At 44.9% G+C, this 22,934-nt stretch overlaps 1 protein-coding gene across 1 annotated transcript in view; it reads right to left on the bottom strand.

Moving 5' to 3' along the window:
• Positions 1-22,205, bottom strand: part of LOC126203898 (aquaporin AQPAe.a-like) — a 420,935-nt gene extending 398,730 nt beyond the window's left edge. The window contains exon 1 of the mRNA XM_049938284.1: positions 22,122-22,205. The gene's annotated coding sequence lies outside the window, so the exon portion shown is untranslated. The remainder of the gene's footprint in view (positions 1-22,121) is intronic.
• Positions 22,206-22,934: the final 729 nt, after the last annotated feature.

Raw genomic sequence — 22,934 nt, 5'->3', positions numbered from 1 at the left:
CGAGGCAGGATTCGAACCTGCGACCGTAGCGGTCGCGCGGTTCCAGACTGTAGCGTCTAGAACCGCTCGGCCACCCCGGCCGGCCGGCTGGTGCAACGCAGCGTGGTCTTCGTGCTGTACAAGAACTTCCCGGGCCAAAGAGATCACCGGATTTCACACTAAGTGAACGTGTTTGGGACATGATGAACCGGAAATTTACTCGTTCTCCAAGACCTGGAAGAACCATTGCTGGATTGCGACAAAAGGCGAAGGGTGATTGGGAGAGTCTATCCCTGGATGTCATTCACCACCTTTATGATCGTTTACGTGTGAGAATACACGCCTGCGTTGCCGCCAAGTGGAGCTACACTGCGCAGTGATACGACTGTTCAGACACCCTTTACTGCGACGCATGTTTCACTTGCTTTCAATTTGTTATCATATACTACAATGATCCTTGCCCTTGAGGGTGCTGCATATTTTCTTTCTGGCACTTATTTGATGAAGTTTCACACTTGCTCTGTCGTAGAGGTTCTCATCAGAGGCTCTCTCCGGTATTATAGACAAAAGTAGATAGCTACATCTACACAAAGTATGGTAAGATGGGAGCTGTAAGCTTTAAAAAATGGTTCAAATGGCTCTGAGCACTATGGGACTTAACATCTATGGTCATTAGTCCCCTAGAACTCAGAAATACTTAAACCTAACTAACCTAAGGACAGCACACAACACCCTGTCATCACGAGGCAGAGAAAATCGAACCCGGAAACCTGGGCGAAGCTTTAAAAATTACTTGCGTATGTCAGAAAATTTGCTTCATTGTGCACTGCAACTTAGTGAAAACCGCTCCTGGACACACAACCAGAGAACATAAATGAAACATCCGCACGATATGGCACGATGTCAACCTAACTTCGTACACATACCCACTATTGGCAGGTATGTCAGTGATTAGAGTTGACAGGCAGAGCGGCCACCAATATGTATTCATGTTGTTTCCTGTCATTGTGGGGTGTATAAGAGGCGTCAACAGCATCAGATGTAATCTCAGTGAAGGACGTGGAGACAACGCTTACTTGTTTGAGACAGAATTCGGAAGGAACCTTCTTGTGGCTCTTCTTTTCGCGGATTGGTCGAATAGTGCAATATCGGATATTTGGGGCGTTCGGATGTCACAATGGCCCAGTGGTGGCCTGCGTGAGAACGTGACGGATAGCATACGCGTTGTCAACGTTACTGCCGACCACGTCTAACCAACACAAGGAATCCCTTCACTTTTGTGACTGCCATCCGAGAACAAGTAATGGACTGCCTGTTCCATTTTGTGTCCTCCCGAACCATTTCTCGGAGAGCAGGTCCAGCCACACTAGGGGGTTACTGTCTCATGGCTAGGGTAGTCATTAGTACCGCTATACAAAAGGCTACTTGTGGAGTGGTGCCGTCACCAAGAAGAATGGACTGCTGATACACGGTGTCGCACTGTATACAGCGATTAATCGCGGTTGTGCGCTACCAGAGTGACCGACGTCGGCGAATATAGCGCAATCTGGCGAGAGGGCCCCTTCTTCAATGTTTTAGAGAGCAACAGCTGGGTTACCTCTGGCCTCACGATGGGGTGGGGTGGGGACGGGAGCGGGGGCGGGGGGGGGGGGGGGGGGACCCATTGGGTATGACGGCTGGTAGTGATAGGGAACTCCGACAGCATAACGGTAGTCCACTGGCATCCCGCGTCATCATGTGTTACCAAAAAAATGTTCAAATGTGTGTGAAATCTTATGGGACTGCTAAGGTCCCTAAGCTTACACACTACTTAACCTAAATTATCCTAAAGACAAACACATACACCCATGCCCGAGGGAGGACGCGAACCTCCGCCGGGACCAGCCGCACAGTCCATGACTGCAGCGCCTTATGCCGCCTTTTTTTTTTTTTCGATCGTTGTGGTTGGTCGCTGCGGACGTCACAGTGACATCCGTTCAAGTTCGTTTGTTGATCCGTCCACTCAGTTTTTTTATTACAGAGGCCAACTGGCTCTCTGACCGAACACGCTGAGCTACCGTGCCGGCGATGCCGCTCGGCTAATCCAGCGCGGCAAAACCGTTAACTGGGAATGACGGTGCACGTCCACAGACGGCTGGTGCAAAAAAATGGCTCTGAGCACTATGTGACTTAACATCTGAGGTCATCAGTCCCCTAGAACTTAGAACTACTTAAACCTGACTAACCTAAGGACATCACACACATCCATGCCCGAGGCAGGACTCGAACCTGAGATCGTAGCAGACGCGCGGTTCCGAACTGAAGCGCCTAGAACCGCTCGGCGACCGCGGCCGGCTTACAGTTCATGCGACTGTATCGTAGTGCCATTTTTCAACGGGACTCTGCTGGCCCACACTTAGCACGTGTCTCCATGTACTGTCTGCGTCATCCCGAGGTAGTCCCGTAGTCAGCGAGAACTCCAGATCTGTCTGCTCGGATATCCACTCCATCCCAGTGATTCGGCTCCTGCTGGAAATTGTTAAAAGGGCCTCGATTTTGTAACCACCGGAATAATTTCAAATACCGCTTAGATCGTGAAGTTTAATTTCGTTTCTTCCTCCCGTTCCGAGTGCTGTACACTCTCTCTGATTCTCTCTCTCACTCTCCTTTGTTTTTAGGCGTTGTACTTAGCGTGGCCTGTTCTTAACTGCCTCCCCCTGCATATACTGCTTGTGAGATCGAAAATACAAAAGACGCTCTATAACATGTAGATCATTCGTCTTCTTCTTTTCTTTCTTTGGCACGACAGCTCTTGATGGACTTGGCCCTCTCAAAAATGTTCCTCCACGTATTTCCGTTCTCTGGTTTTCTCTCACGTCCTCGGATCTACACCCTGATAAGGTCAGACCATACATTTTTCAGCCAGCTAGCTTTTCTTCTAGTGGTATACAATCCACACCTATCAGTGTGTCCTAACCTGCGTTTTCTGTGAGATTTAATAAATTTTATTATGTTTTTCCTTTGTATACACTTCTGAATTTCATGGTTATACCTTACTCTCCAATCCTTCGCCTCTCTCACAAGCACATAAACTTTTCGCAGGATTTTTGTTCAAAATGCCCTTTGGTTGTTCATATTTCCTTCTCATAGTCCAATTTCTGACCGATAAGTAACCGCTGGCCGTGCAAGGGAAAAGGATACTCTCAACATCCTGCTCGAGAGTATATTCAGGTCTGATTTTATTACGTTGCGTTACACCGATTATTTGTTTCAAGGTTGCGTGTCTCCGAAATGAGAAAACGCTAATTCACTTCTTCTTGTCAACAGGCGACCTTCGTACAGCCCGTGAAAGCTATGAACTTTGCTTGACATTACTGTAACCCGACTGTCAGAGGACATTTGTTGCGCGAATTTTGCACGTTCATCTGATTTTCCTAAACAGTTACAGGGAGAAACAATGCTCTAGTTTGTTGGGAAAGGTCACAACGAGACAAGGTAGCAAACTAACATGTTACAGTCTCTACTGAAACCCATCTGGTGCCCGTAATTAAAGTGAAATAAGCGCCGAAAAGCAACAAACTCTTACTCGACAAAAAGTTGCTGCAAAAGTAAATCAAGACGTTAAATTTCAGCCTACGTAACGTAGGCTACGTTGTATCTCAGTAAAAGGACTTCACTTAATTTGTCGGCCGCAAGTTTATGAAAAATTTCGCGATGCGCCAAGTACTAACTGGAACGACTTCGGAAATACGTGACAGGGCTACAACCCGCCTAAAAGAAAACTCAGTTTACAGAATATAAAAATGCGTGGTACTAGTAACATTTGGTTTCATAACTATTTGACGTCACAACTTTCCTCTCGTAATCGACATGTCTGTGTGTTTGTGCCCGTTAGCTCCAAAGTTGGAATCCTAAAATTGGTGTTTGTCCTAAAATTTGCACCTTCTAAGCACTGAACTCACGTTTCACACAGGTTTACACTTTTGAGTCCTCAGTTAAAATGACAGAGGATTACTGTTCACCAATACACGCTTTTTTGTACTGCGATTTTAATTTTTTATATGAAAATGGTATATGCTCTTTCTGATATGCAAGGGTACTACAAATGTAGTCTGTGGACAGTTAGTTAGGAATGTAGGTCTCACGGGGAGCGTGCCAGAGATAAGTCCCTACAGTCGCACTATCCTCTGTGTCCTCTGTGGCTCAGACGGATAGAGCGTCTGCCATGTAAGCAGGAGATTTCGAGTCCCGGTCGGGGCACACATTTTCAACTCTCCCCGTTGATATTTATCAACGCCTGTAGGCATTGAAGGTCCGGCTTTCATTGTAATTTCAATTATATTTTTTTCGTCAAACGTTATAGTAGTGACAGGAATTTTCCGTAGCATTCCCTCCCCTATGCCAGAAGATAGGGGGCTAGCGAATCGCGACTCTTCGCATAATCTAACGCAGCTTTAAACCAAGAAAAATTCATGGCGTGGTAAAAATGGCTTGTCACTCAAAACTGACTTATTCATTAAATATTGTGTGGAAAAGCTTCATGAAGATGGTGTGCATTCGAGCCGACCAGCTGCCTGCACACCGCTTGTCAAAGTAAGGAGCGTCAGCAATACGAACATCAACGCAAGTTCTGAAGCGCATGCCAGTGTGGGGTAGTTCTCTTCCCACATGATTTCCAGATTAACCAGAAAATTAAAAAAGCGTGTTTTGATTGGACCAGACATATTCATCAACAGAAGAGGCAGCAGAAGAGCTTGGCATCGTACATGGTAGGGTTTTTGCAATGAGCTCCACGTACATATTTCTACGGGAAACTGATCTGCAGAGATGACGTCCTAGAATCCTTCCTGATAACGATAGTGATGATGCATGCCCCTATAAGCCGTAAACTAATTAACAAAGTAAATTAACACTGTAGCACATCCACAATGCAGTGTTTTACATTTATGAACACCATTGATGGTTATTTACATACCGATGATCGTGCAGTTGTTGATGATGCTATCCGACAAGACGACACGCCACGTTAACTGGGCGAAATTCTTCAGCAACAAACAGTACCCCACTTCCGCAGGTCAGTTCAGTCTCGTAACCTGAATCCCCTGGACACTCGTATGGCAATCATTTATTTTCTGTTTGGGATCCACTTTCCCAAAAATTCAACTGAGAAAGCAACACTGCAAAAGGAATTGTATTCAAACTTCCTGGCAGATTAAAACGGTGTGCCGGACCGAGACTCGGGACCTCTGCCTTTCGCGGGCAAGTGCTCTACCAACTGAGCTACCCAAGCACAACTCACACCCCGTCCTCACAGCTTTACTTCTGCCAGTATCTCGTCTTCTACCTTCCAAACTTTACAGAAGCTCTCCTGCGAACCCTGCAGAACTAGCACTCCTTAAAGAAAGGATATTGCGGAGACATGGCTTAGCCACAGCCTGGGGGATGTTTCCAGAATGAGATTTTCACTCTGCAGCGGAGTGTGCGCTGATATGAAACTTCCTGGTAGATTAAAACTGTGTGCCGGTCCGAGAATCGGGACCTTTGCCTAACGCGGGCAAGTGCTCTAGGAAGGTAGGAGACGAGATACTGGCAGAAGTACAGCTGTGAGGAGAGGGCGTGAGTTGTGCTTGGGTAGCTCAGTTGGTAGAGCACTTGCCCGCGAAAAGCAAAGAACCCGAGTTCGAGTCTCGGTCCGGCACACAGTTTTAATCTGCCAGGAAGTTTCATATCACCACACACTCCGCTGCAGAGTGAAAATCTTATTCTGGAATGGTATTCAGTTTCCATGACTTTTGTAGACACAGTTATAGGAGGGTCACATGTTCTGCCTTTCTTGGCAGAATTATCTGCTGATGTGACTTGTACAATACCATGTCCATACCATGTTTTTAATGAGTATGTTTCTATATGAAATTGACAAGTACAGGGGGTCCCAGAAATGTTGCGACAAACTTCGAGGTGTTGTGGAGGATGTCTTGAGTAACAAATCAAGAACAGGACCTCATCTCTTGAAAATTTATCCAACGACGCTACAGAGCGTCGAAGTTACAGGCATTGGCGCCTGCCACTAGGCCACCCCGTTGACAGCAAATGTGACATTGTATGCCAGACGGACCATGAGCAGAATGTCTCGCAATGTTTTTTGTTAGTGACTAATCGTGACTGATTGCCATGATCGCCTCTGGAGGTGCTGGAACTAGCTGTTGCGTAGAAAGGCCTTATGAATGATATGCCTTGTTTCCACAGTGTATAACGGTTTTGGACACGGGTTTCCAATTTATTTTTCTCCTGAAATCATCTTAAATCTCCAATGTTTCTTGGTCTACAGCAGAAAAATAAACAGCAGATGGAAGCCAATAATCGAAACCGTTGTCCACGAAAGGACAAGATCGACACATTCATAGGACACAAAATCTGTCTACGCAGAAGCTAGCTCCACTTTTCCACTGGCAGTCGTGACAATCAGCTGCAATCACTAAATAACATTGCGAGACTTTCCACCTACGGTCCGTCAGCGTAGAAAGTCACTTCTGTGTCATCGGGATGGGCTAGTGGCAGGCGCGAGCGTCATAACTTTTACGCTCTGTAGCGTCGTTGGATGACGTGTTGGGACACGGGTTTTCATCCTCGATTTGTTACCCAAGACACGCTCTACAGCCGCTCGAAGTTTGTCGTAACATTTCTGTTACACGCAGTATATTCCACACTTCCGTTCAGATTCATCATAGCCTCTAGATAAGATACTGAAAGTTATGTTACATTGATGGATCAAAACATTATGGCCGCTGTTGTACTGCGAGACTGGATGCCGCCTGGCGGCGTTGCGGGCGCGTGACGCTGTCAGGAAAGCACATAAGCGGAGCAAAGACCAATGGGGAATCCTTCTAGCTACAATACGGAAAGAAAATGTGAAAATCCACTGACAGATGTGACTGACAAATGGCAGATTATTATGATCTCTCCATCTTGTGAAGTGTTTGAAGGACAGTGAAACAACGAGTAGGCAACAGGGTGTTGGTCTTTCTCATCACAGAATGTGGAGGTCGGGAGCTCACCTGCTCTTAAAACAGGCAGATCTGATGGCAGAGTGCAACGCTGCTGCAGGCACAAGTATTTCGGAGAACATCGTTCAGGCAATGTTATTGAAATGAGGCGCCGCAGCAGACGACCGCTACATGCTCCAAGTTGACCCAACGATGTCGCAATTACGGTTGCATTTAGCACCGGATCTTCGAGACTGGTCGGATGGTTCAAATGGTTCAAATGGCTCTGAGCACTATGGGACTTAACATCTATGGTCATCAGTCCCCTAGAACTTAGAACTACTTAAACCTAACTAACCTAAGGACAGCACACAACACCCAGCCATCACGAGGCAGAGAAAATCTCTGACCCCGCCGGGAATCGAACCCGGGAACCCGGGCGTGGGAAGCGAGAACGCTACCGCACGACCACGAGCTGCGGGCCTGGTCGGATGAATGACGTGTCTTTGTATACCAGATCGACGGTGATGTACGGATACGCCGTCATCCGCGCAAACGGTTGCTCGAAACTTATATCCCGACACGGACACAAACTGGTGGGGGCAGTATTACGCCTTGGGGCTTCCTCGGATTACGTGGCAGTAATGGAAGGTACTATGACAGGTACGAGGATATTTCGGAAAGTAAAGATACACCGTACGCCAGAGGAACAGAAGAGTTTTGGCGAGCAAGTTGGCAACACTGGTGTTAACCTTGAACCGTTAGCTTTCTCCTTGCAGTCGTCCGGCAGTTGAACGTTGCTTCTGGTTTGAGTAGGTCGTGTTTAAAATGGCTGCGCCGATTCAGAATCCCGCAAAATGCGAAGTGCGCTCCGTCATACGTTTTCTTCATGCAAAAGGTCAGCGACCAGCGGATATTCTCAAAGAAATTGTTTCTGTTTATGGGAACATTATGAATCGACAAAATTTAAGGAAATAGTGTCGTCATATCTCTGAAGGGAGGACCGATGTTCATGACGAACAAAGAACAGGTCGGCCATCTGTGATCTTTGATACCCTTCTTTGGAGGAAGCAATTCGTGCGTATAGACGTCTCACATTGAAAGAATTGCATCAGATCATACCAGACGTGTCAATGACAACTCTTTATGACGTTGTGAGTGTCAAGTTAGGGTACAGGAAATTGTGTGCGCACTGGGTTCCAAAACTGTTAATGGAAGAACACAAAAATAAAAAGATGGGCTTTGCACTCGACTTACTCACACGCTATACTGAAGCAGGTGATGAGTTCTGTAGTGGACTGACAAGGCAGCCAGTCCACAGAGACGGGTAGCCGAAAGGGCACACGTACACACACGCCGACTGGCGCGAAGTCTGGAACACGATACGTGATGAATGTGATAAAGAAAAGAACGTAGCTACTAGAACACTTAACTTTTATATCGTCCTTTGGTATACAGCATTCTTGATGATACAAGTGAGACTCTTTAGATTCATGAAGTAACTAATGGCGCCTTGCTAGGTCGTAGCCATGGACTTAGCTGAATGCTATTCTAACTGTCGCTCGGCAAATGAGAGAAAGGCTTCGTCAGTGTAGTCGCTAGCAAAGTCGTCGTACAACTGGGGCGAGTGCTAGTCCGTCTCTCGAGACCTGCCATGTGGTTGCGCTCGATCTGCGATCACTCAGTGGCGACACGCGGGTCCGACATGTACTAATGGACCGCGGCCGATTTAAGCTACCACCTAGCAAGTGTGGTGTCTGGCGGTGACACCACAAGTTCCTTGATCACATTGTGACAGATGACGAGACGTGGGTTTATCACCATACACCTGAATCCAAGCAACAATCAATGCAATGGCGCCATTCGAATTCACCAAAAGCCAAGAAATGCAAAATGTCGATTTCAGCGAAGAAAATCATGGCTTCTGTTTTTTGGTACAGACAAGGCATTCTTCTGTTGGAATTTATGCCTCCGGGAACGACAATTAATGCTGCTGCATATTTCCAGGAAACGTCTTCGAAGGGCAATTCAAAACAAACGCAGGGGAATGCTGACAAGTGGAGTCCGCTTGCTTCATGACAATGCTCGGCCTCACACAGCGCTCGTAACCAAAGCACTACTCAAACAATTCAAATGGGACGTATTGGACCATCCACCATACAGCCTGGAACTTGCGCCCACCGACTTCCATGTCCTCCGTTGCCGGAAGTCACATCTTGGTGGAAAATCATTCCACGACGATGAAGAGATCAAAGATGAAGTTAAAATGTGGTTCCAACAACAGACGACAACCTTCTATGACTGCGGGATACAAAAGCTTGTGCACCGACTTAAATGTTTGGATAATGGGGGTGATTATGTCGAAAAATAACAAATAATCCAATTAATAAGTTATAATGTTTTCTAAATAAATGTTCTATTTAAGGACTGCGAGCCATTGTATCCTTACTTTTCGAAATGCCCTACGTGAACGTTACTACAGGTTACTTCCACTGTTCCATAACTGCGTAAGTCACAAAACCAGAATCGTGCTGTAGTGGTTTGAGTAGCGTAATAGTGGACTTAGGTTACCAAATTCGCCTTATCTGCATCCTGTAGAATACATCTAGCTCGCTATCTGGTGCCAGGCCAACGCTACCAACCCGTCCGTTATATCCGCAAACTGCGTGGTCTGTGCGTGGACATCTGCCGATACATAACTTTGGAAAACTTGGAAGGGCTTGGTCGAATACATTCCACGCAGACGTAGGCTGTTTTGTGTTCCAAAATATGCACTGCCAGGCTATAAAGCAGGTGGCCGTAAGTTTTGGTTCATCAAGGTAGGGTTCAGCTAGTCGTTTCCGATTTCTGCTGAGATGGTGAACGAAGTACCACCAAAAATTCCTGAAAGCTGTGTTGTTCCTCGGTTCTTCCTAGAACGTACAGTATTGTCACTGATGTCATCCGTCCAGCTTCTCCTGGGATTTCGTCTTCGACTCTCATCTGCTGTCCTCTGAGCATTATTATTTTCCTAGTGAGTCTTCTGCTCTCATGGCATCCGACATTACTGGGGTTTCGTCTGTGATAGAGTTCTACACTTTTAGTCCATAAATACCTTAGCATCCTTCTAAAAATCCACATTCCTCCATTTTCACTTCTGGTTTTCCCAGTAATTTTTCATTCGATCAGAGTGCTAAGATTTCCGAGCTTCTAATCATTTTTTTCTTTTTTAGTTCTCTCTGGAGATGGTTACCTACAACGTTCCTTAGTATTGTAATTCTATTCTAAATTTCACCTTTTTCAGTCTTCGTCTCGTTCAGATCAATTCCAATTCGTTGTTGTTTCACGTGCCAGTGAGATTTTTCTCCAGTTGTTCAAAAATTCTCTTGCATATCCTGCTTTCGTTAATCAGAATCAGATGGCCGTAAAACATCACTCTACGTTTCCTCGACGATACAGTTACTTATTCAATTTTCTTGCACAGCTCTCCATTGCTCCCGTTATGATGCATACTGCTGTGTTTCATTGCCCCAATACTTTCCTTGGGATTTTCCTATGTTTATTGCCCATGTATCCCATTTCTATTGTCCGCGAAATTCAGGCGTGCTGCTGCGTATAAACATTCTGGTTTTATTACTGTCATTTTAATTTCGATTAATACTGAAAGTTCGCCTTCCTTAAACAACTTCCGTAATCTAGTAGTGCCAGGTCCAGCTGAACCCTTCTTATTTCTTCAGTGCATGAGCCGCTTTTCAGTGTCATAGACTCTCAAAATGCCTTCCCTTAACCTTTCCAAAAACATGTTGTACTTAACTGCTCACAAAATTTGTTGCATGTCGTATTTTCACAAGAGTTCGCTCCTGCCTCTCGTCTCTTAACTCGCACACGGGTTTCGTGACTAAAAGTGCGGAAGGCCGAAAGTTAACCCTGCAGACGAATCACAGTTGCGTAGATTGGGGACAGAAAAATACTGCGGTGGTTAGCGACGGAACAGTAGCTCTCAATGGCATGCGATTGGAGAAGCAAATCAGTCTCCTCCTGTTCGAACAAACCATTCCAATATTGTTTGGCGTGGTGATTAGCGATCAAGTGGAAACAAGGTCATGGGATCGAATTCCGGTTAGGCTTTGGAATTTTTTAAATTTAACTCCTGCCTTCAGTTCTCAGTGAAATGAAGATATGCACGGAATGTTACGTGGTTCGGATTCCACGTTAAACTGCAGACCCCTTTACCCTCTAGCATTAGTGGGGTAGCGTCGTCCAGCTGAAAGAGCTTACAAACACCCGGTTGAACACGCCTTTTGAGAGACACCCAGTGCCACACGAATTTACATTACTATTCTAATATTCACACAAGATGATTTATGTCCATTATAATCATCCGGGCTGTTATGCCGTGGTCGGTTGATGAATTCTGAGGTGATTCCCAACGTTTCGTCTCTGACTGCGGGAGACATCTTCAAGGGGGTCCGTAGCTTGATGGTCCAACACACACACTGGCTCGCTACTGACATTTCCTCGATGTGCTTGTGTTTAGAAACGAAAATGGAAGTTTGGGCCACTCAGTGTACCGCAAACCCACGCACACGGACCGTTATTTGCACCGGGATTCGAACCACCACCCACAACAGAAGCGGGGTGTTATCAAGACGTTAGCGGACAGAGCTAGAAATATTTGTGAACCTGAGTTGCTCGACGCTGAGATGGAACATCTCCACAATGCACTAACGAAGAACGGATATTCGTCCGCCGAAATAAAACGTGCGTTGAGGCAGCCACGCAGAAATCATACTGACGTACAGGCTACTGCAAAATCTAAGGCTTTCCTGCCGTTTGTTAAAAATGTAACGGAAAGAATAGGGAGGATCTTGACGAAGCGGAATATTACCGTAATTTACAAGCCCACCAGGAAGATACAGGAATACCTTAGGCCTGCCAAGGACGCTCGCAAACCATTGGAAAAATCTGGAGTGTATAGGATCCCATGCAGCTGTGGTGATGTTTATGTGAGTACCACCAAAAGAACTGTTTCTAAACGTTTGGAAGAGCACAAGGGAAATTGTAGAAGAGGAGAAACGGAACGATCAGCTGTTGCGGAGCATGCTTTCCAGCCAGGGAACCACAATATTCGTTTCGAGGAGACGCAAGTACTAGCGGCCACGAGCGGATACTACGAAAGGCTCTACAGGGAGGCAATCGAAATCGCTAAACACCCAAATAATTTCAACCGAAAGGAGGAGAGCGTCAAATTAAACGGTATATGGATGCCGGTGTTAAAGAAGATGTGTACCACTCGTCCACTACTGGGTGATGGCAACGGCGATCGACGGCGACGGACAGCGGCCAATTGCACTGACGTTTTCAAAACACGTGACGTCACGCCGCGGCGCGGGGGCGCGCGGACACGGAATTTTGCGGCAGTCAGTAGCGAGCCAGTGTGTGTGTTGGGCCATCAAGCTACGGACCCCCTTGAAGATGTCTCCCGCAGTCAGAGACGAAACGTTGGGAATCACCTCAGAATTCATCAACCGACCACGGCATAACAGCCCGGATAATTATAATGGACATGATATTTCCGGCCGTGAAAGTTTACATTTTAGTATAAGATGATTTATGAAAGCTACAGAAAACCTAACTCAACATTACAGGTCGGCGACTGAAGAGTGCCACTCGCGTATGCGAGTCTATTATTTCAGCCATCGATGTACTTCGCAAGGTCTGCCGGCCCGTTGCTCGGACTGTGTGGCAGATGGTGTTTCGGTTTTAGCCGAAAATAAACGAGACGAGCTTAGACCGGCCTTGGAAAGAAGAATGAGGAAGTCAGTGCACCATTTAGCAGTTCAGGCTTGTGTATCAGTTTCTTCATAACCACACTGCGATGCTTGAGGGTGTATGTGTGTGTGTGTGTGTGTGTGTAATGTTTCCCGTTTTTTACCATTTACATGGGTCTGAAATTGGATTCTTTAATATCACAGCGATAAATTCTCAAAAGTTGTTTAGCTTCAGCCAGGAAAGACGCTCTGTAGGAGCTATCCTGCAGCAAAGCGCTTTCATTGTTCGTTTTTTTACAAGCCGCCGATATGATGGCCGCGTTTCATTGTTCCGCTCCTAGCCACAAACCGCACTTCGGACGCCTCAGGGACGAACGCCACTGCACGATGTCTTTCGACTGCATACGGGAAACACATAAAGTTCTTTCCCAAGACACGATTTCGTTGCCAAGGTCGGAGACACCCTTACAGGACATCCGTACAGTTCTTGGAGAGAAGCCGACTTGAGCCCTGGTAGGTGAGGGAACTTACTAGGTGACGGCGTACGGTTGACCGGCCGCCAGTGTCCTTGATTCAACTGTGAAATCGCTCTGGTGTGTCTCGTGGTTTGAGAACTGAAGACAACACTGACAGTGGACGGTCTGTTGAATGGAGAAACATAATGGCGGGACGCGACGAATGTTACAGGACAATTTCGAAGCAATTAATACATTTGTTATTAAATAAAATTTATATACTAATTTTAGAAATGGGTGGTACAGTCTACATTTTTGACATTGTACCTAGTAACGAAAAGATCCGGTTCTACATGTTGCATGACAAAGCACATATTGACTACGCAAGCCTGCCTCTATAGAGTTTCTCAGTAAAAAAGAGCCTAGGAGTGTTCTCTTTATATATTCTGTAATACGTGCAGGACGACACACATGGCTCTCTAGTCTCTCTCTAACTGCTAGACAGAGAAGATGCTTGAAATAGTTTGTCCACTGAACTTATATTTGGTCTTACAAACTAGGTACATCGACGGTTTCCGAATCGGTCGCTGGTGATTTAACACTGCTGAATGTTGCCATACAAGGTATCCTGACCGTATACCCCATAGAATATCTAGAACTCTTTCTGACTACAGAGGCAAGTTCCTTAAGAACCAAGCTACGCGAGAGTTAACAAAATTAGACCGTAGATGAAGCAGCTAAAGCTGCTTCTGAGGAACATTCTATGGCAAGATGTATCATCATGAACACGCAGTGAACTAGCTTTTGGGAGACAAATTGTGGGCCACCGGCAGTAGCAGGGTACTGTGGGTATCAGTGCAATTTTGATACCAAATTGAAACGCAAATTACTCCAGATGACGTCATGTGTTTTCATCATCCGGCACAGGGGTCCCAGGTCCCAGCAAAACTTGAAGCTAACCACAGAGAGGTTGTACAGACCACCGAATACCTTTCACATAAGGAACGCGCTATTAAAAACATAATCATAGTGGCTATGTTACCGTCAATCTGCATAGAAAGCAGTCATTGGTCTACAAGCACACACAAGAGTCGCTAATAGTGTTACGCTTTCTGCTAGAAATGCTGTCTGCGATTTGGAATCAAGCCTATTTATTCAACCACACATTTGCGATTGGATTATATAGAGACGTCTTTTAATGATTAGAGCCACTGGTGAATCATATTCGTGCCACTCTTATATCTCGAAACGAGTCACCTTCTTCGAACCTGTCTGTGAACAAAAGCGAAACGAGGATAATGGAATGTAGTCAAATTAAATCGGGTGATGCTGAGGGGATTAGATTAGGAAATGAGACACAGAAACCAGATGGCAGTTATCAGAGTCGAGGGGCATGAAAGGGAAGCAGTGGTTGGGAAAGGAGTGAGACAGGGTTGTAGCCTCTCCCCGATGTTATTCAATCTGTATATTGAGCAAGCAGTAAAGGAAACAAAAGAAAAATTCGGAGTAGGTATTAAAATTCATGGAGAAGAAGTAAAAACTTTGAGGTTCGCCGATGACACTGTAATTCTGTCAGAGACAGCAAAGGACTTGGAACAGCAGTTGAACGGAATGGACAGTGTCTTGAAAGGAGGATATAAGATGAACATCAACAAAAGCAAAACGAGGATAATGGAATGTAGTCAAATTAAATCGGGTGATGCTGAGGGGATTAGATTAGGAAATGAGACCCTTAAAGTAGTAAAGGAGTTTTGCTATTTAGGGAGTAAAATAACTGATGATGGTCGAAGTAGAGAGGATATAAAATGTAGACTGGCAATGGCAAGGAAATCGTTTCTGAAAAAGAGAAATTTGTTAACATCGAGTATAGATTTAAGTATCAGGAAGTCGTTTCTGAAAGTATTTGTATGGAGTGTAGCCATGTATGGAAGTGAAACATGGACGATATCCAGTTTGGACAAGAAGAGAATAGAAGCTTTCGAAATGTGGTGCTACAGAAGAATGCTGAAGATAAGGTGGGTAGATCACATAACTAATGAGGAGGTATTGAATAGGATTGGGGAGAAGAGAAGTTTGTGGCACAACTTGACTAGAAGAAGGGTTCGGTTGGTAGGACATGTTTTGAGGCATCAAGGGATCACAAATTTAGCATTGGAGGGCACCGTGGAGGGTAAAAATCGTAGAGGGAGACCAAGAGATGAATACACTAAGCAGATTCAGAAGGATGTAGGTTGCAGTAGGTACTGGGAGATGAAGAAGCTTGCACAGGATAGAGTAGCATGGAGATCTGCATCAAACCAGTCTCAGGACTGAAGACCACAACAACAACAACAACAACATCTGCGAAAGGTCTCTTACAGCTGTTTTATAGACAGTCCCTCTGCATCTTGTAACTGCTCCTCAGACTCTGCCTTGCCCTCCCTGCAGCTTCGTCCATGTGATCGTCCCAATTTAAGCTGGACGTGAGACAGAGAGCGCTGTATCTAAGACCCTCGCATTCCTGTGGAGAAACAGGGCGAGCTGAGTTAATGCGACAGTATCGCATTTTGACCACTCTGTGGAAATGGGAACATGTCATAGCTCCGCCAACCGTATACAGTGTGTAAGGCCAGCGCCAAAGAAGCTCTCCCCTGCAACCCGAGACAGTAGAAAATATAGTACGAGTAGTTACAACAGTGGTGTTTCTTGTTGGGAAAATTAGGAAGACTCCACATCATACAGGGCATTGATGAAGGATAAGAATTTAGCTACTGCATTGTGGCACGTCTCCAAACTACATACAGATACTACAATCTTTCAGGGTGCATTCATGTCTGTCACCCAAACATTCTCTCCCACCTCGTTATTTTGTACCATCGAACAGAGCAAAAATACAAACTATAAAAACTCCACTAATGTCATCTGTTAGAGGACTTGATGAGATACGAGGTGTGGCTAGAAAAAAACCGGACTAGTACTGGTGAAACAATAAAACGAATGCAATAAGGCTGAAAGTCGCGTGGCCTGTCACGTGACTCTCGCTCCGCCTACTGCTCGAGTTTCATCTGCCTCCTGCACTCAGTCTGGCCGTGGCGCCTGTTTTAAGTAGTTGACGTTTTGTCTGTGCGTCGGAAAATGTTGAGTGTACAGAAAGAACAGCGTGTTAACATCAAATTTTGTTTCAGACTAGGAAAATCTGCAAGTGAAACGTTTGTAATGTTACAACAAGTGTACGGCGATGATTGTTTATCGCGAACACAAGTGTTTGAGTGGTTTAAACGATTTAAAGATGGCCGCGAAGACACCAGTGATGACACTCGCACTGACAGACCATTGTCAGCAAAAACTGATGCAAACATTGAAAATATCGGTAAACTTGTTCGACACTTTCCTTGTCAACTCCTGTTAACTCAGACACTGCTCTGATTGTTAAACGGCGATCTTGTCGAACAAGTTTACCGATTTTTTCAATGTTTGCATCAGTTTTTGCTGACAATGGTCTGCCAGTGCGAGTGTCATCACTGGTGTCTTCGCGGCCATCTTTAAATCGTTTAAACCACTCAAACACTTGTGTTCGCGATAAACAATCATCGCCGTACACTTGTTGTAACATTACAAACGTTTCACTTGCAGATTTTCCTAGTCTGAAACAAAATTTGATGTTAACACGCTGTTCTTTCTGTACACTCAACATTTTCCGACGCACAGACAAAACGTCAACTACTTAAAACAGACGCCACGGCCAGACTGAGTGCAGGAGGCAGATGAAACTCGAGCAGTAGGCGGAGCGAGAGTCACGTGACAGGCCACGCGACTTTCAGCCTTATTGCATTCGTTTTATTGTTTCACCAGTACTAGTCCGGTTTTTTTCTAGCCACACCTCGTATTACCACATCCCTGTCTTCTGATACATCCAAAACAAATAGCGTTTGCACTCCAGCACTGACTATATTTGGTGATACTATTAAATATACAGGTATTGGTTCATTGGCTCGGGATTGCAGTCACTTCCATAGAGCAGTGTAAAGATTCTTCGCCTGTAGTGAGGAGGACCATATCCCACAGACCATCAATCGCAAGAGAGGGTCCCTCTTGTTTGAAAGAATGTTTTTTTTTTTCTGTCATGACACATCCAAGTAGTGCATGAATACACCTACATACGCTGCCATCATTTTGTTTTTTCCACCACCACTTCAAGATCTTTGCCAAGTGCTAAACCAACATTAACACATCTCAATCCATTGGCTCTCACAGAAAACTGGACATTGCAGAGTGTAAAGTATGCTGCTGCTGCTTCCTCAATACTCACAAGATGACTGAAATAAGAGACAAAGGCAGTGTTTCTTATTCACAAAAAAAATGTGAAAGACAACACAACATATGGTAACTGGTAGAGTTTTGCCACATTGTGAGGTGTTTCCACACAGCTGACCGAGGGTGACTGATGACCTCTACATTTAAAGTCATCTTTCACAATAACATGGTAGCAGTTGTCTACATCTCCCATTTCGACTGATCACTCATACTGCAGTCATGCACACTATCACTATTTCAATGCAGGTCATCCTTGGTAGGGGTTGCTCCTGCTCAGCCTCTCTCTCTCTCCGTCTCAAACAACTGATGTTACCCAGTCATCATGTGGTAATCATCAGCATGCCAGTGGATGGATGGGATGGAAAATACACTGTCGGTTTACTGTAATGAGCACCACAGTTGATAGTGCGATAAATTTTAGCAATTTTAGGAGTTTTTCCGTAATCTTAACACCTCCCGATGTCTGTATCATCGCTAAACCAACCCTCCAGTACTTTGCAAGTACCATATACAAGATTGCGAATGTAGACAGATGACTGTGCATACTGTCCATTCATTTTTAATTCTCGAACATATATATACCAAAGTATATCAGATAGCATCCTGTAGTGGCGGGCACATGCTGGCTGGGCTACTAGGGGGCGGTGGCCGAGATCTGTAGGAAGTACCAGCTGTCCTTTCACACAAACAACCCACAGTCAAGGCAGCTGTCATTTATCATGGTTTTGTCTGAAGGATGCTATTGTCGCACTCTGTTGTATGTGTAGATTTTGTTGGCGTCGATAACGCTTACCATCCAGCCACGTGCTCATGGGGACACATTGTCCTGGAAACACTGCGGTGTGAGGCTGCTCTGGGGTCTGTGGTCGCTTTAGGTGAAAGACTTCCTGTTTTTCAAGCAGCTGACTTTTGAAAAAGCCATGTGGACTGTTCTCTGGAATTTCGTTGCTGTTCCATAGAGGTCCAGTTATCTGAGAAACATGTTTAACAGATTGCAAGAAAGAGTCACATTGACATTAAATAAAAGTGTTGTCCATCGCAGAACGACAGACCCATTGGGGACTTTGGGGTGTTCCCTAGACAATGTGAGGTAGCCGCCCCAGATGTGCCCCCATGACGATAGGGGTGGCGTGTTGGGATGGGGCTGTGTCGCTATATTTAAGATGAACAAGTTGCACTTGAGGTGTCCATCCATTTATCTCCTGTTGTTTAGCTGACTACACATGCTTTTATGTTGGTGAAGGACTGTTGCCTCAAGGCGATCAGCAACTGTGGCCAGCTCAAGCTGCACTATAAGGGCGGTAGATTGCAAAGCATGGCGCTGCTGTAGCAGCTGACCATTTGAAAAAGCGATCTGGAGCGTTTCCCAGAAATACATTGTTTTGTTCCAGAGGTGTACAGTCTATGTGAGAAATATGATTATCAGATTGCATGACAATATATCAATGCCTCCAGAAGGAGCTCCTCGTGGACCGGTAGCAGCAAGATAGGATAGGCTTCTATCCCTACCTATGGTGAGGAGAGGAAGGCGGGAGGGATGTGAGGTGGAAGGGGGGGCAACACTGCCTCCAAGTTGGTTAGTTTGTGAGCGCCCATCGAGGAGAATGCATGTTCAACTACAGCCTCCTCTGCAGTCTTTTGGGACGACGGTTTTCCCGAGTACATTTGTTGCATATGAACCGTTCATTGTGAGTGCTGTTTTTCCATGACATTTCCAAAGTCTAGAACTAGAACAGTGGTGCATTTTTCCAGCAGTTATGGCAGCATGTATTGCTACGATTTCCTGGGCGCATGGTGATTGTAGAGCAAGCGTCTGTTTCGAACTCTGATGTCAAACAGCGACCGATACAGTCCTCAGCAGGACTCTTACAAATAATAGACGTACTGAACTCCTTTCTGACACCAGCATCTCGTCAGTTGAATGATTAATTACGTAATTAGGACCAATGTATAATGAATTTCCCAACCAAAGTAAATGAAGTACAATGACCTAACATTCCTCTCCTGCATCTGTGCAGTTTCCATGTGTTGCTGGATGCAATTGGGCTTTCTGTCGAGAACCAGGGTTCACGTCCAGTAAAGAGTACCACCATTTTTAAGTTCCCGCCGATTCCAGCCGCCTCTGGTGTATTATTGTGTTGGGAGGGTGCACTTGGGCTTTTCATCCAGGAGGACCGGAATGCAATTCCCGTAAGGGGCATTGCCATTAGTAGTTTCCCACCAATTCCCGGGTGGGAGGTGGGGTGGGACGTCAGCACAGCCCTAGGACAAAGAAATTCCCTCCAAAATTCGCAATTTCCGACAAAATTCAAAATTCCCGCCAATAGGTTAGGTGCAGGAGGGGGATAGGGGGAGGAGGGGCCTGGGACCCACGTGCAGGCTGACAAAAACATGTGACGTCATATGGGGGTAGGGGTCGCCGCGATTTGGGGGGGAAGGTAAGTAATTGATCGATTTAATAATTTGCATATCAATTATATAAATTTGATATTAAAATTGCGCTGACACCCCAGTACCCTATTACTAGCAGTAGAAGTAGTAATTAAGATCAAGGAACAATGTGATTTACAGTAATTTTAGCTACTTACTATTATTTTACCTGTATTTTAAGAACAGCTGTTCCAATAAAACTATAATCCAGTTTCATGTATCGTATGCCAAGGCATGGGTATGTCACTGAACATGATGTAGTAGATCAGTTACAAGTAATTATTTTCGATTTTAGAAGACTTTCCATATCTTAATTTTTTTTAATGTGACAGTATTTTAGTTGGGGAGCTGTGTGTGTGGTTGCATGCGTGTGTGTGAGGTTGGTTGGAAGTGGGGAAGGGGATGGGGGTTTTCCAGCATAGCTCAGGAATGCTTGAACAACTTCAACCAAACTTGATACACATGTGACTTACTGCCAGGAGGCAAGTACAGGACCAGCCCCCATATTTGTGGTGGGAGAGGGGAAAGTGATGACATGTAAGCAGAACCCTGGAGCACCTGCAGAAATTTGAAAAAAATTGCTACACTTACGATAAATTATCTGGAAAAAGTGTACTGTTGGAAAAAGATATTCCGCCCATTCTTAGTCGTAGTGTGTGGATCTAAATGGGATGATAGGTAAAAATAGTAGACTGGGTATTTTCCTGATGGCATTTAAACCCTACTGGTGGGTGTGGCATGTACAGCATAACTCAAGAACTTTTGGAGTAATTTCAATGAAACTTAGCATATATGTGACTTACTTTCTGGATAAAAATAATGTAAGAATATGACAGTCCAAGTACTCGTAAATGCAGCGTGCGGGAATAGCGGGAATAGCATACGGAAATCTAAACGAAACTTAGTACAGACGTATGCCCCAATATGTAGGGGAAAAAATGTGGTGGTAAGACATCTGTAGCACCATGTTTTTGTGTGGAAATAAGAAAATTACGCTATAGACAGATGTAATTCTTTTCCTGTTTAAAAGGAGAATAGAATATAACTAAGATGGCAACTGTGGGTAATCATAGAGAACAGATGCGAGAGTGTCTACCTGCAAGCGAAAATCCTTGGAGAGTTTCTAAGATAGGCGCTGTTTTCTCATTAAAGAGATATTACAGTAACACCAAGAGCATAATGTCCGCAAACAGTTCCTTATAAGGGCTTCCGCAGGCGTTCTCCCATTAGTTCCTGGTACAGCTATCCACGAAAGTCCATTCTGTTTAAGTCTCTTCATCTCCGACACATAAATACTGCAAACCAAATCCATCTGAACTTGCTTACTGTAGTTATCCTCCCCCATTTATCTCCATTAACAAAATGAAGCCAGAATGAACACGACCCTCTAAATCGCTCTCAAGGAGACGACGATGTTCAACGAGTTCTGTTTTTTGGTTTTCTTACCTACAGCTATTGACACTGTATATATCCAACGGCGAGAGTCCATAGCATAGCGACCCTCATTGGTGAACTTATTTACTGTTTCCTATTTACGTTACTTTCTTAGAAATACACCTCGTGAGCTGCAGCTTCGAAACAAATGGTAAATGATATTTTGGTGGCTATATTTGTATCTCTAGTTCCGGCCATAATAATTATTTTAGGTTTCAATGGTTATCCTAGACTAATTAAGAAACATACATTTCTCCAATGACCTCGAGGTCAACACGATATTATTACTGTATAAATGATAGGTTTACACTCATAGAAAGATGAATCACAAGAAAAATTACGCGTCCATCTTCGGTCAGAAAAGAAATGTATCAAGCTGAAAGCTACGAACAGTGTACTCCACCAATCCAAAAATTCCAAAGTAAGAAAGCCAGTACGATCACAAATTCGTAACTACTAAATAAGAATAAATTAAATTATAATTTCTCGTAGCTTACTGGATGACGGCAAGTTAGATTATAGAATATCGTGAGACATTCTATCAGCTACTCAAATTTAATCTCGCTGGGAAGGAAGCAATCGTTATGCAGGCAGACGTAAAAAGTTTGCGATGTGCTTGATTGTATTCAGCTGATCGAGATTATCATAGCCGGGGCATAAATGTGAGTAAGCGTACAGGAGAATATTACAAACGGTCATATTGTCCTCGCCGTTAATATTAAACAAATTGCCAATTGCTGCCATTCTACTGAAGCCACTGCAAGAGGAGCCTGGTAAGGAAATGATAGAAGCCTGCAATGCAAGTGTTTGCACGGTACCTTGACGGTAGAAGAGTAAAGGTACACATTTAACACATGTTGTTGTTGTGACCGCAATTCGCAGCCCAGTTTCACCACAAATTCGCGCGCACTGCCCGCGATACGTCCAAGCGCAGCTATTTCTGAGTAGCGCGTCCAGCGCTTCGGCTAACCTCGGCATCGATCGGCAGCTTTCACAGCTCGCCAATGTCTGTGACGTATCTAGCTACTGCGCGCGTCATGGGTTGGCACTAGGCCGCCTGTCACGTTGCGTTCTCTCTCTCTCTCTCTCTCTCTCCTCGCCTCGCCGCCCACACAACAACCATAGGGAACTCAGAGCCCCGCACAACAACAACCTTTGGTTTTCTCCCGTGTGTACCAGTCTTCTTCTAAATTACACCACCTCTTTCTCACTGTCTATTTCTGCCATCTTCCTTGCTTGTTGACTCCCGCTCATTCTTGTTTTATACTGTTAGTATAAGATACGTTTCTAGCATTTGTAGACTTAGTGAAAGCTTTTGGCAATGTTGACTTGAATACTCTCTTTGAAATTCTGAAGGCGGCAGGGGTAAAATACAGGGAGCGAATGGCTATTTACAATTTGTACACAAACCAGATGGCAGTTTTAAGAGTCGAGGGACATGAAAGGAAAGCAGTGACTGGGAAGGGTTGAGACAGGGCTGTAGCCTCTCACCGATGCTATTCAATCTGTATATTGAGCAAACACGAAAGGAAATAAAAGAAAAGTTCGGAGTAGGAATTAAAATCCATGGAGAAGAAATAAAAACTTCGAGGTTCGCCGATGACATTGTAATTCTGTCAGAGACAGCAAAC

This window comes from Schistocerca nitens, chromosome 9 (assembly GCF_023898315.1).
Source record: "Schistocerca nitens isolate TAMUIC-IGC-003100 chromosome 9, iqSchNite1.1, whole genome shotgun sequence".
Lineage (NCBI taxonomy): Eukaryota > Metazoa > Arthropoda > Insecta > Orthoptera > Acrididae > Schistocerca > Schistocerca nitens.
The sequence above is the reverse complement of the archived record's forward strand: the minus strand, read 5'-3'. Positions and strand labels throughout refer to the sequence as shown.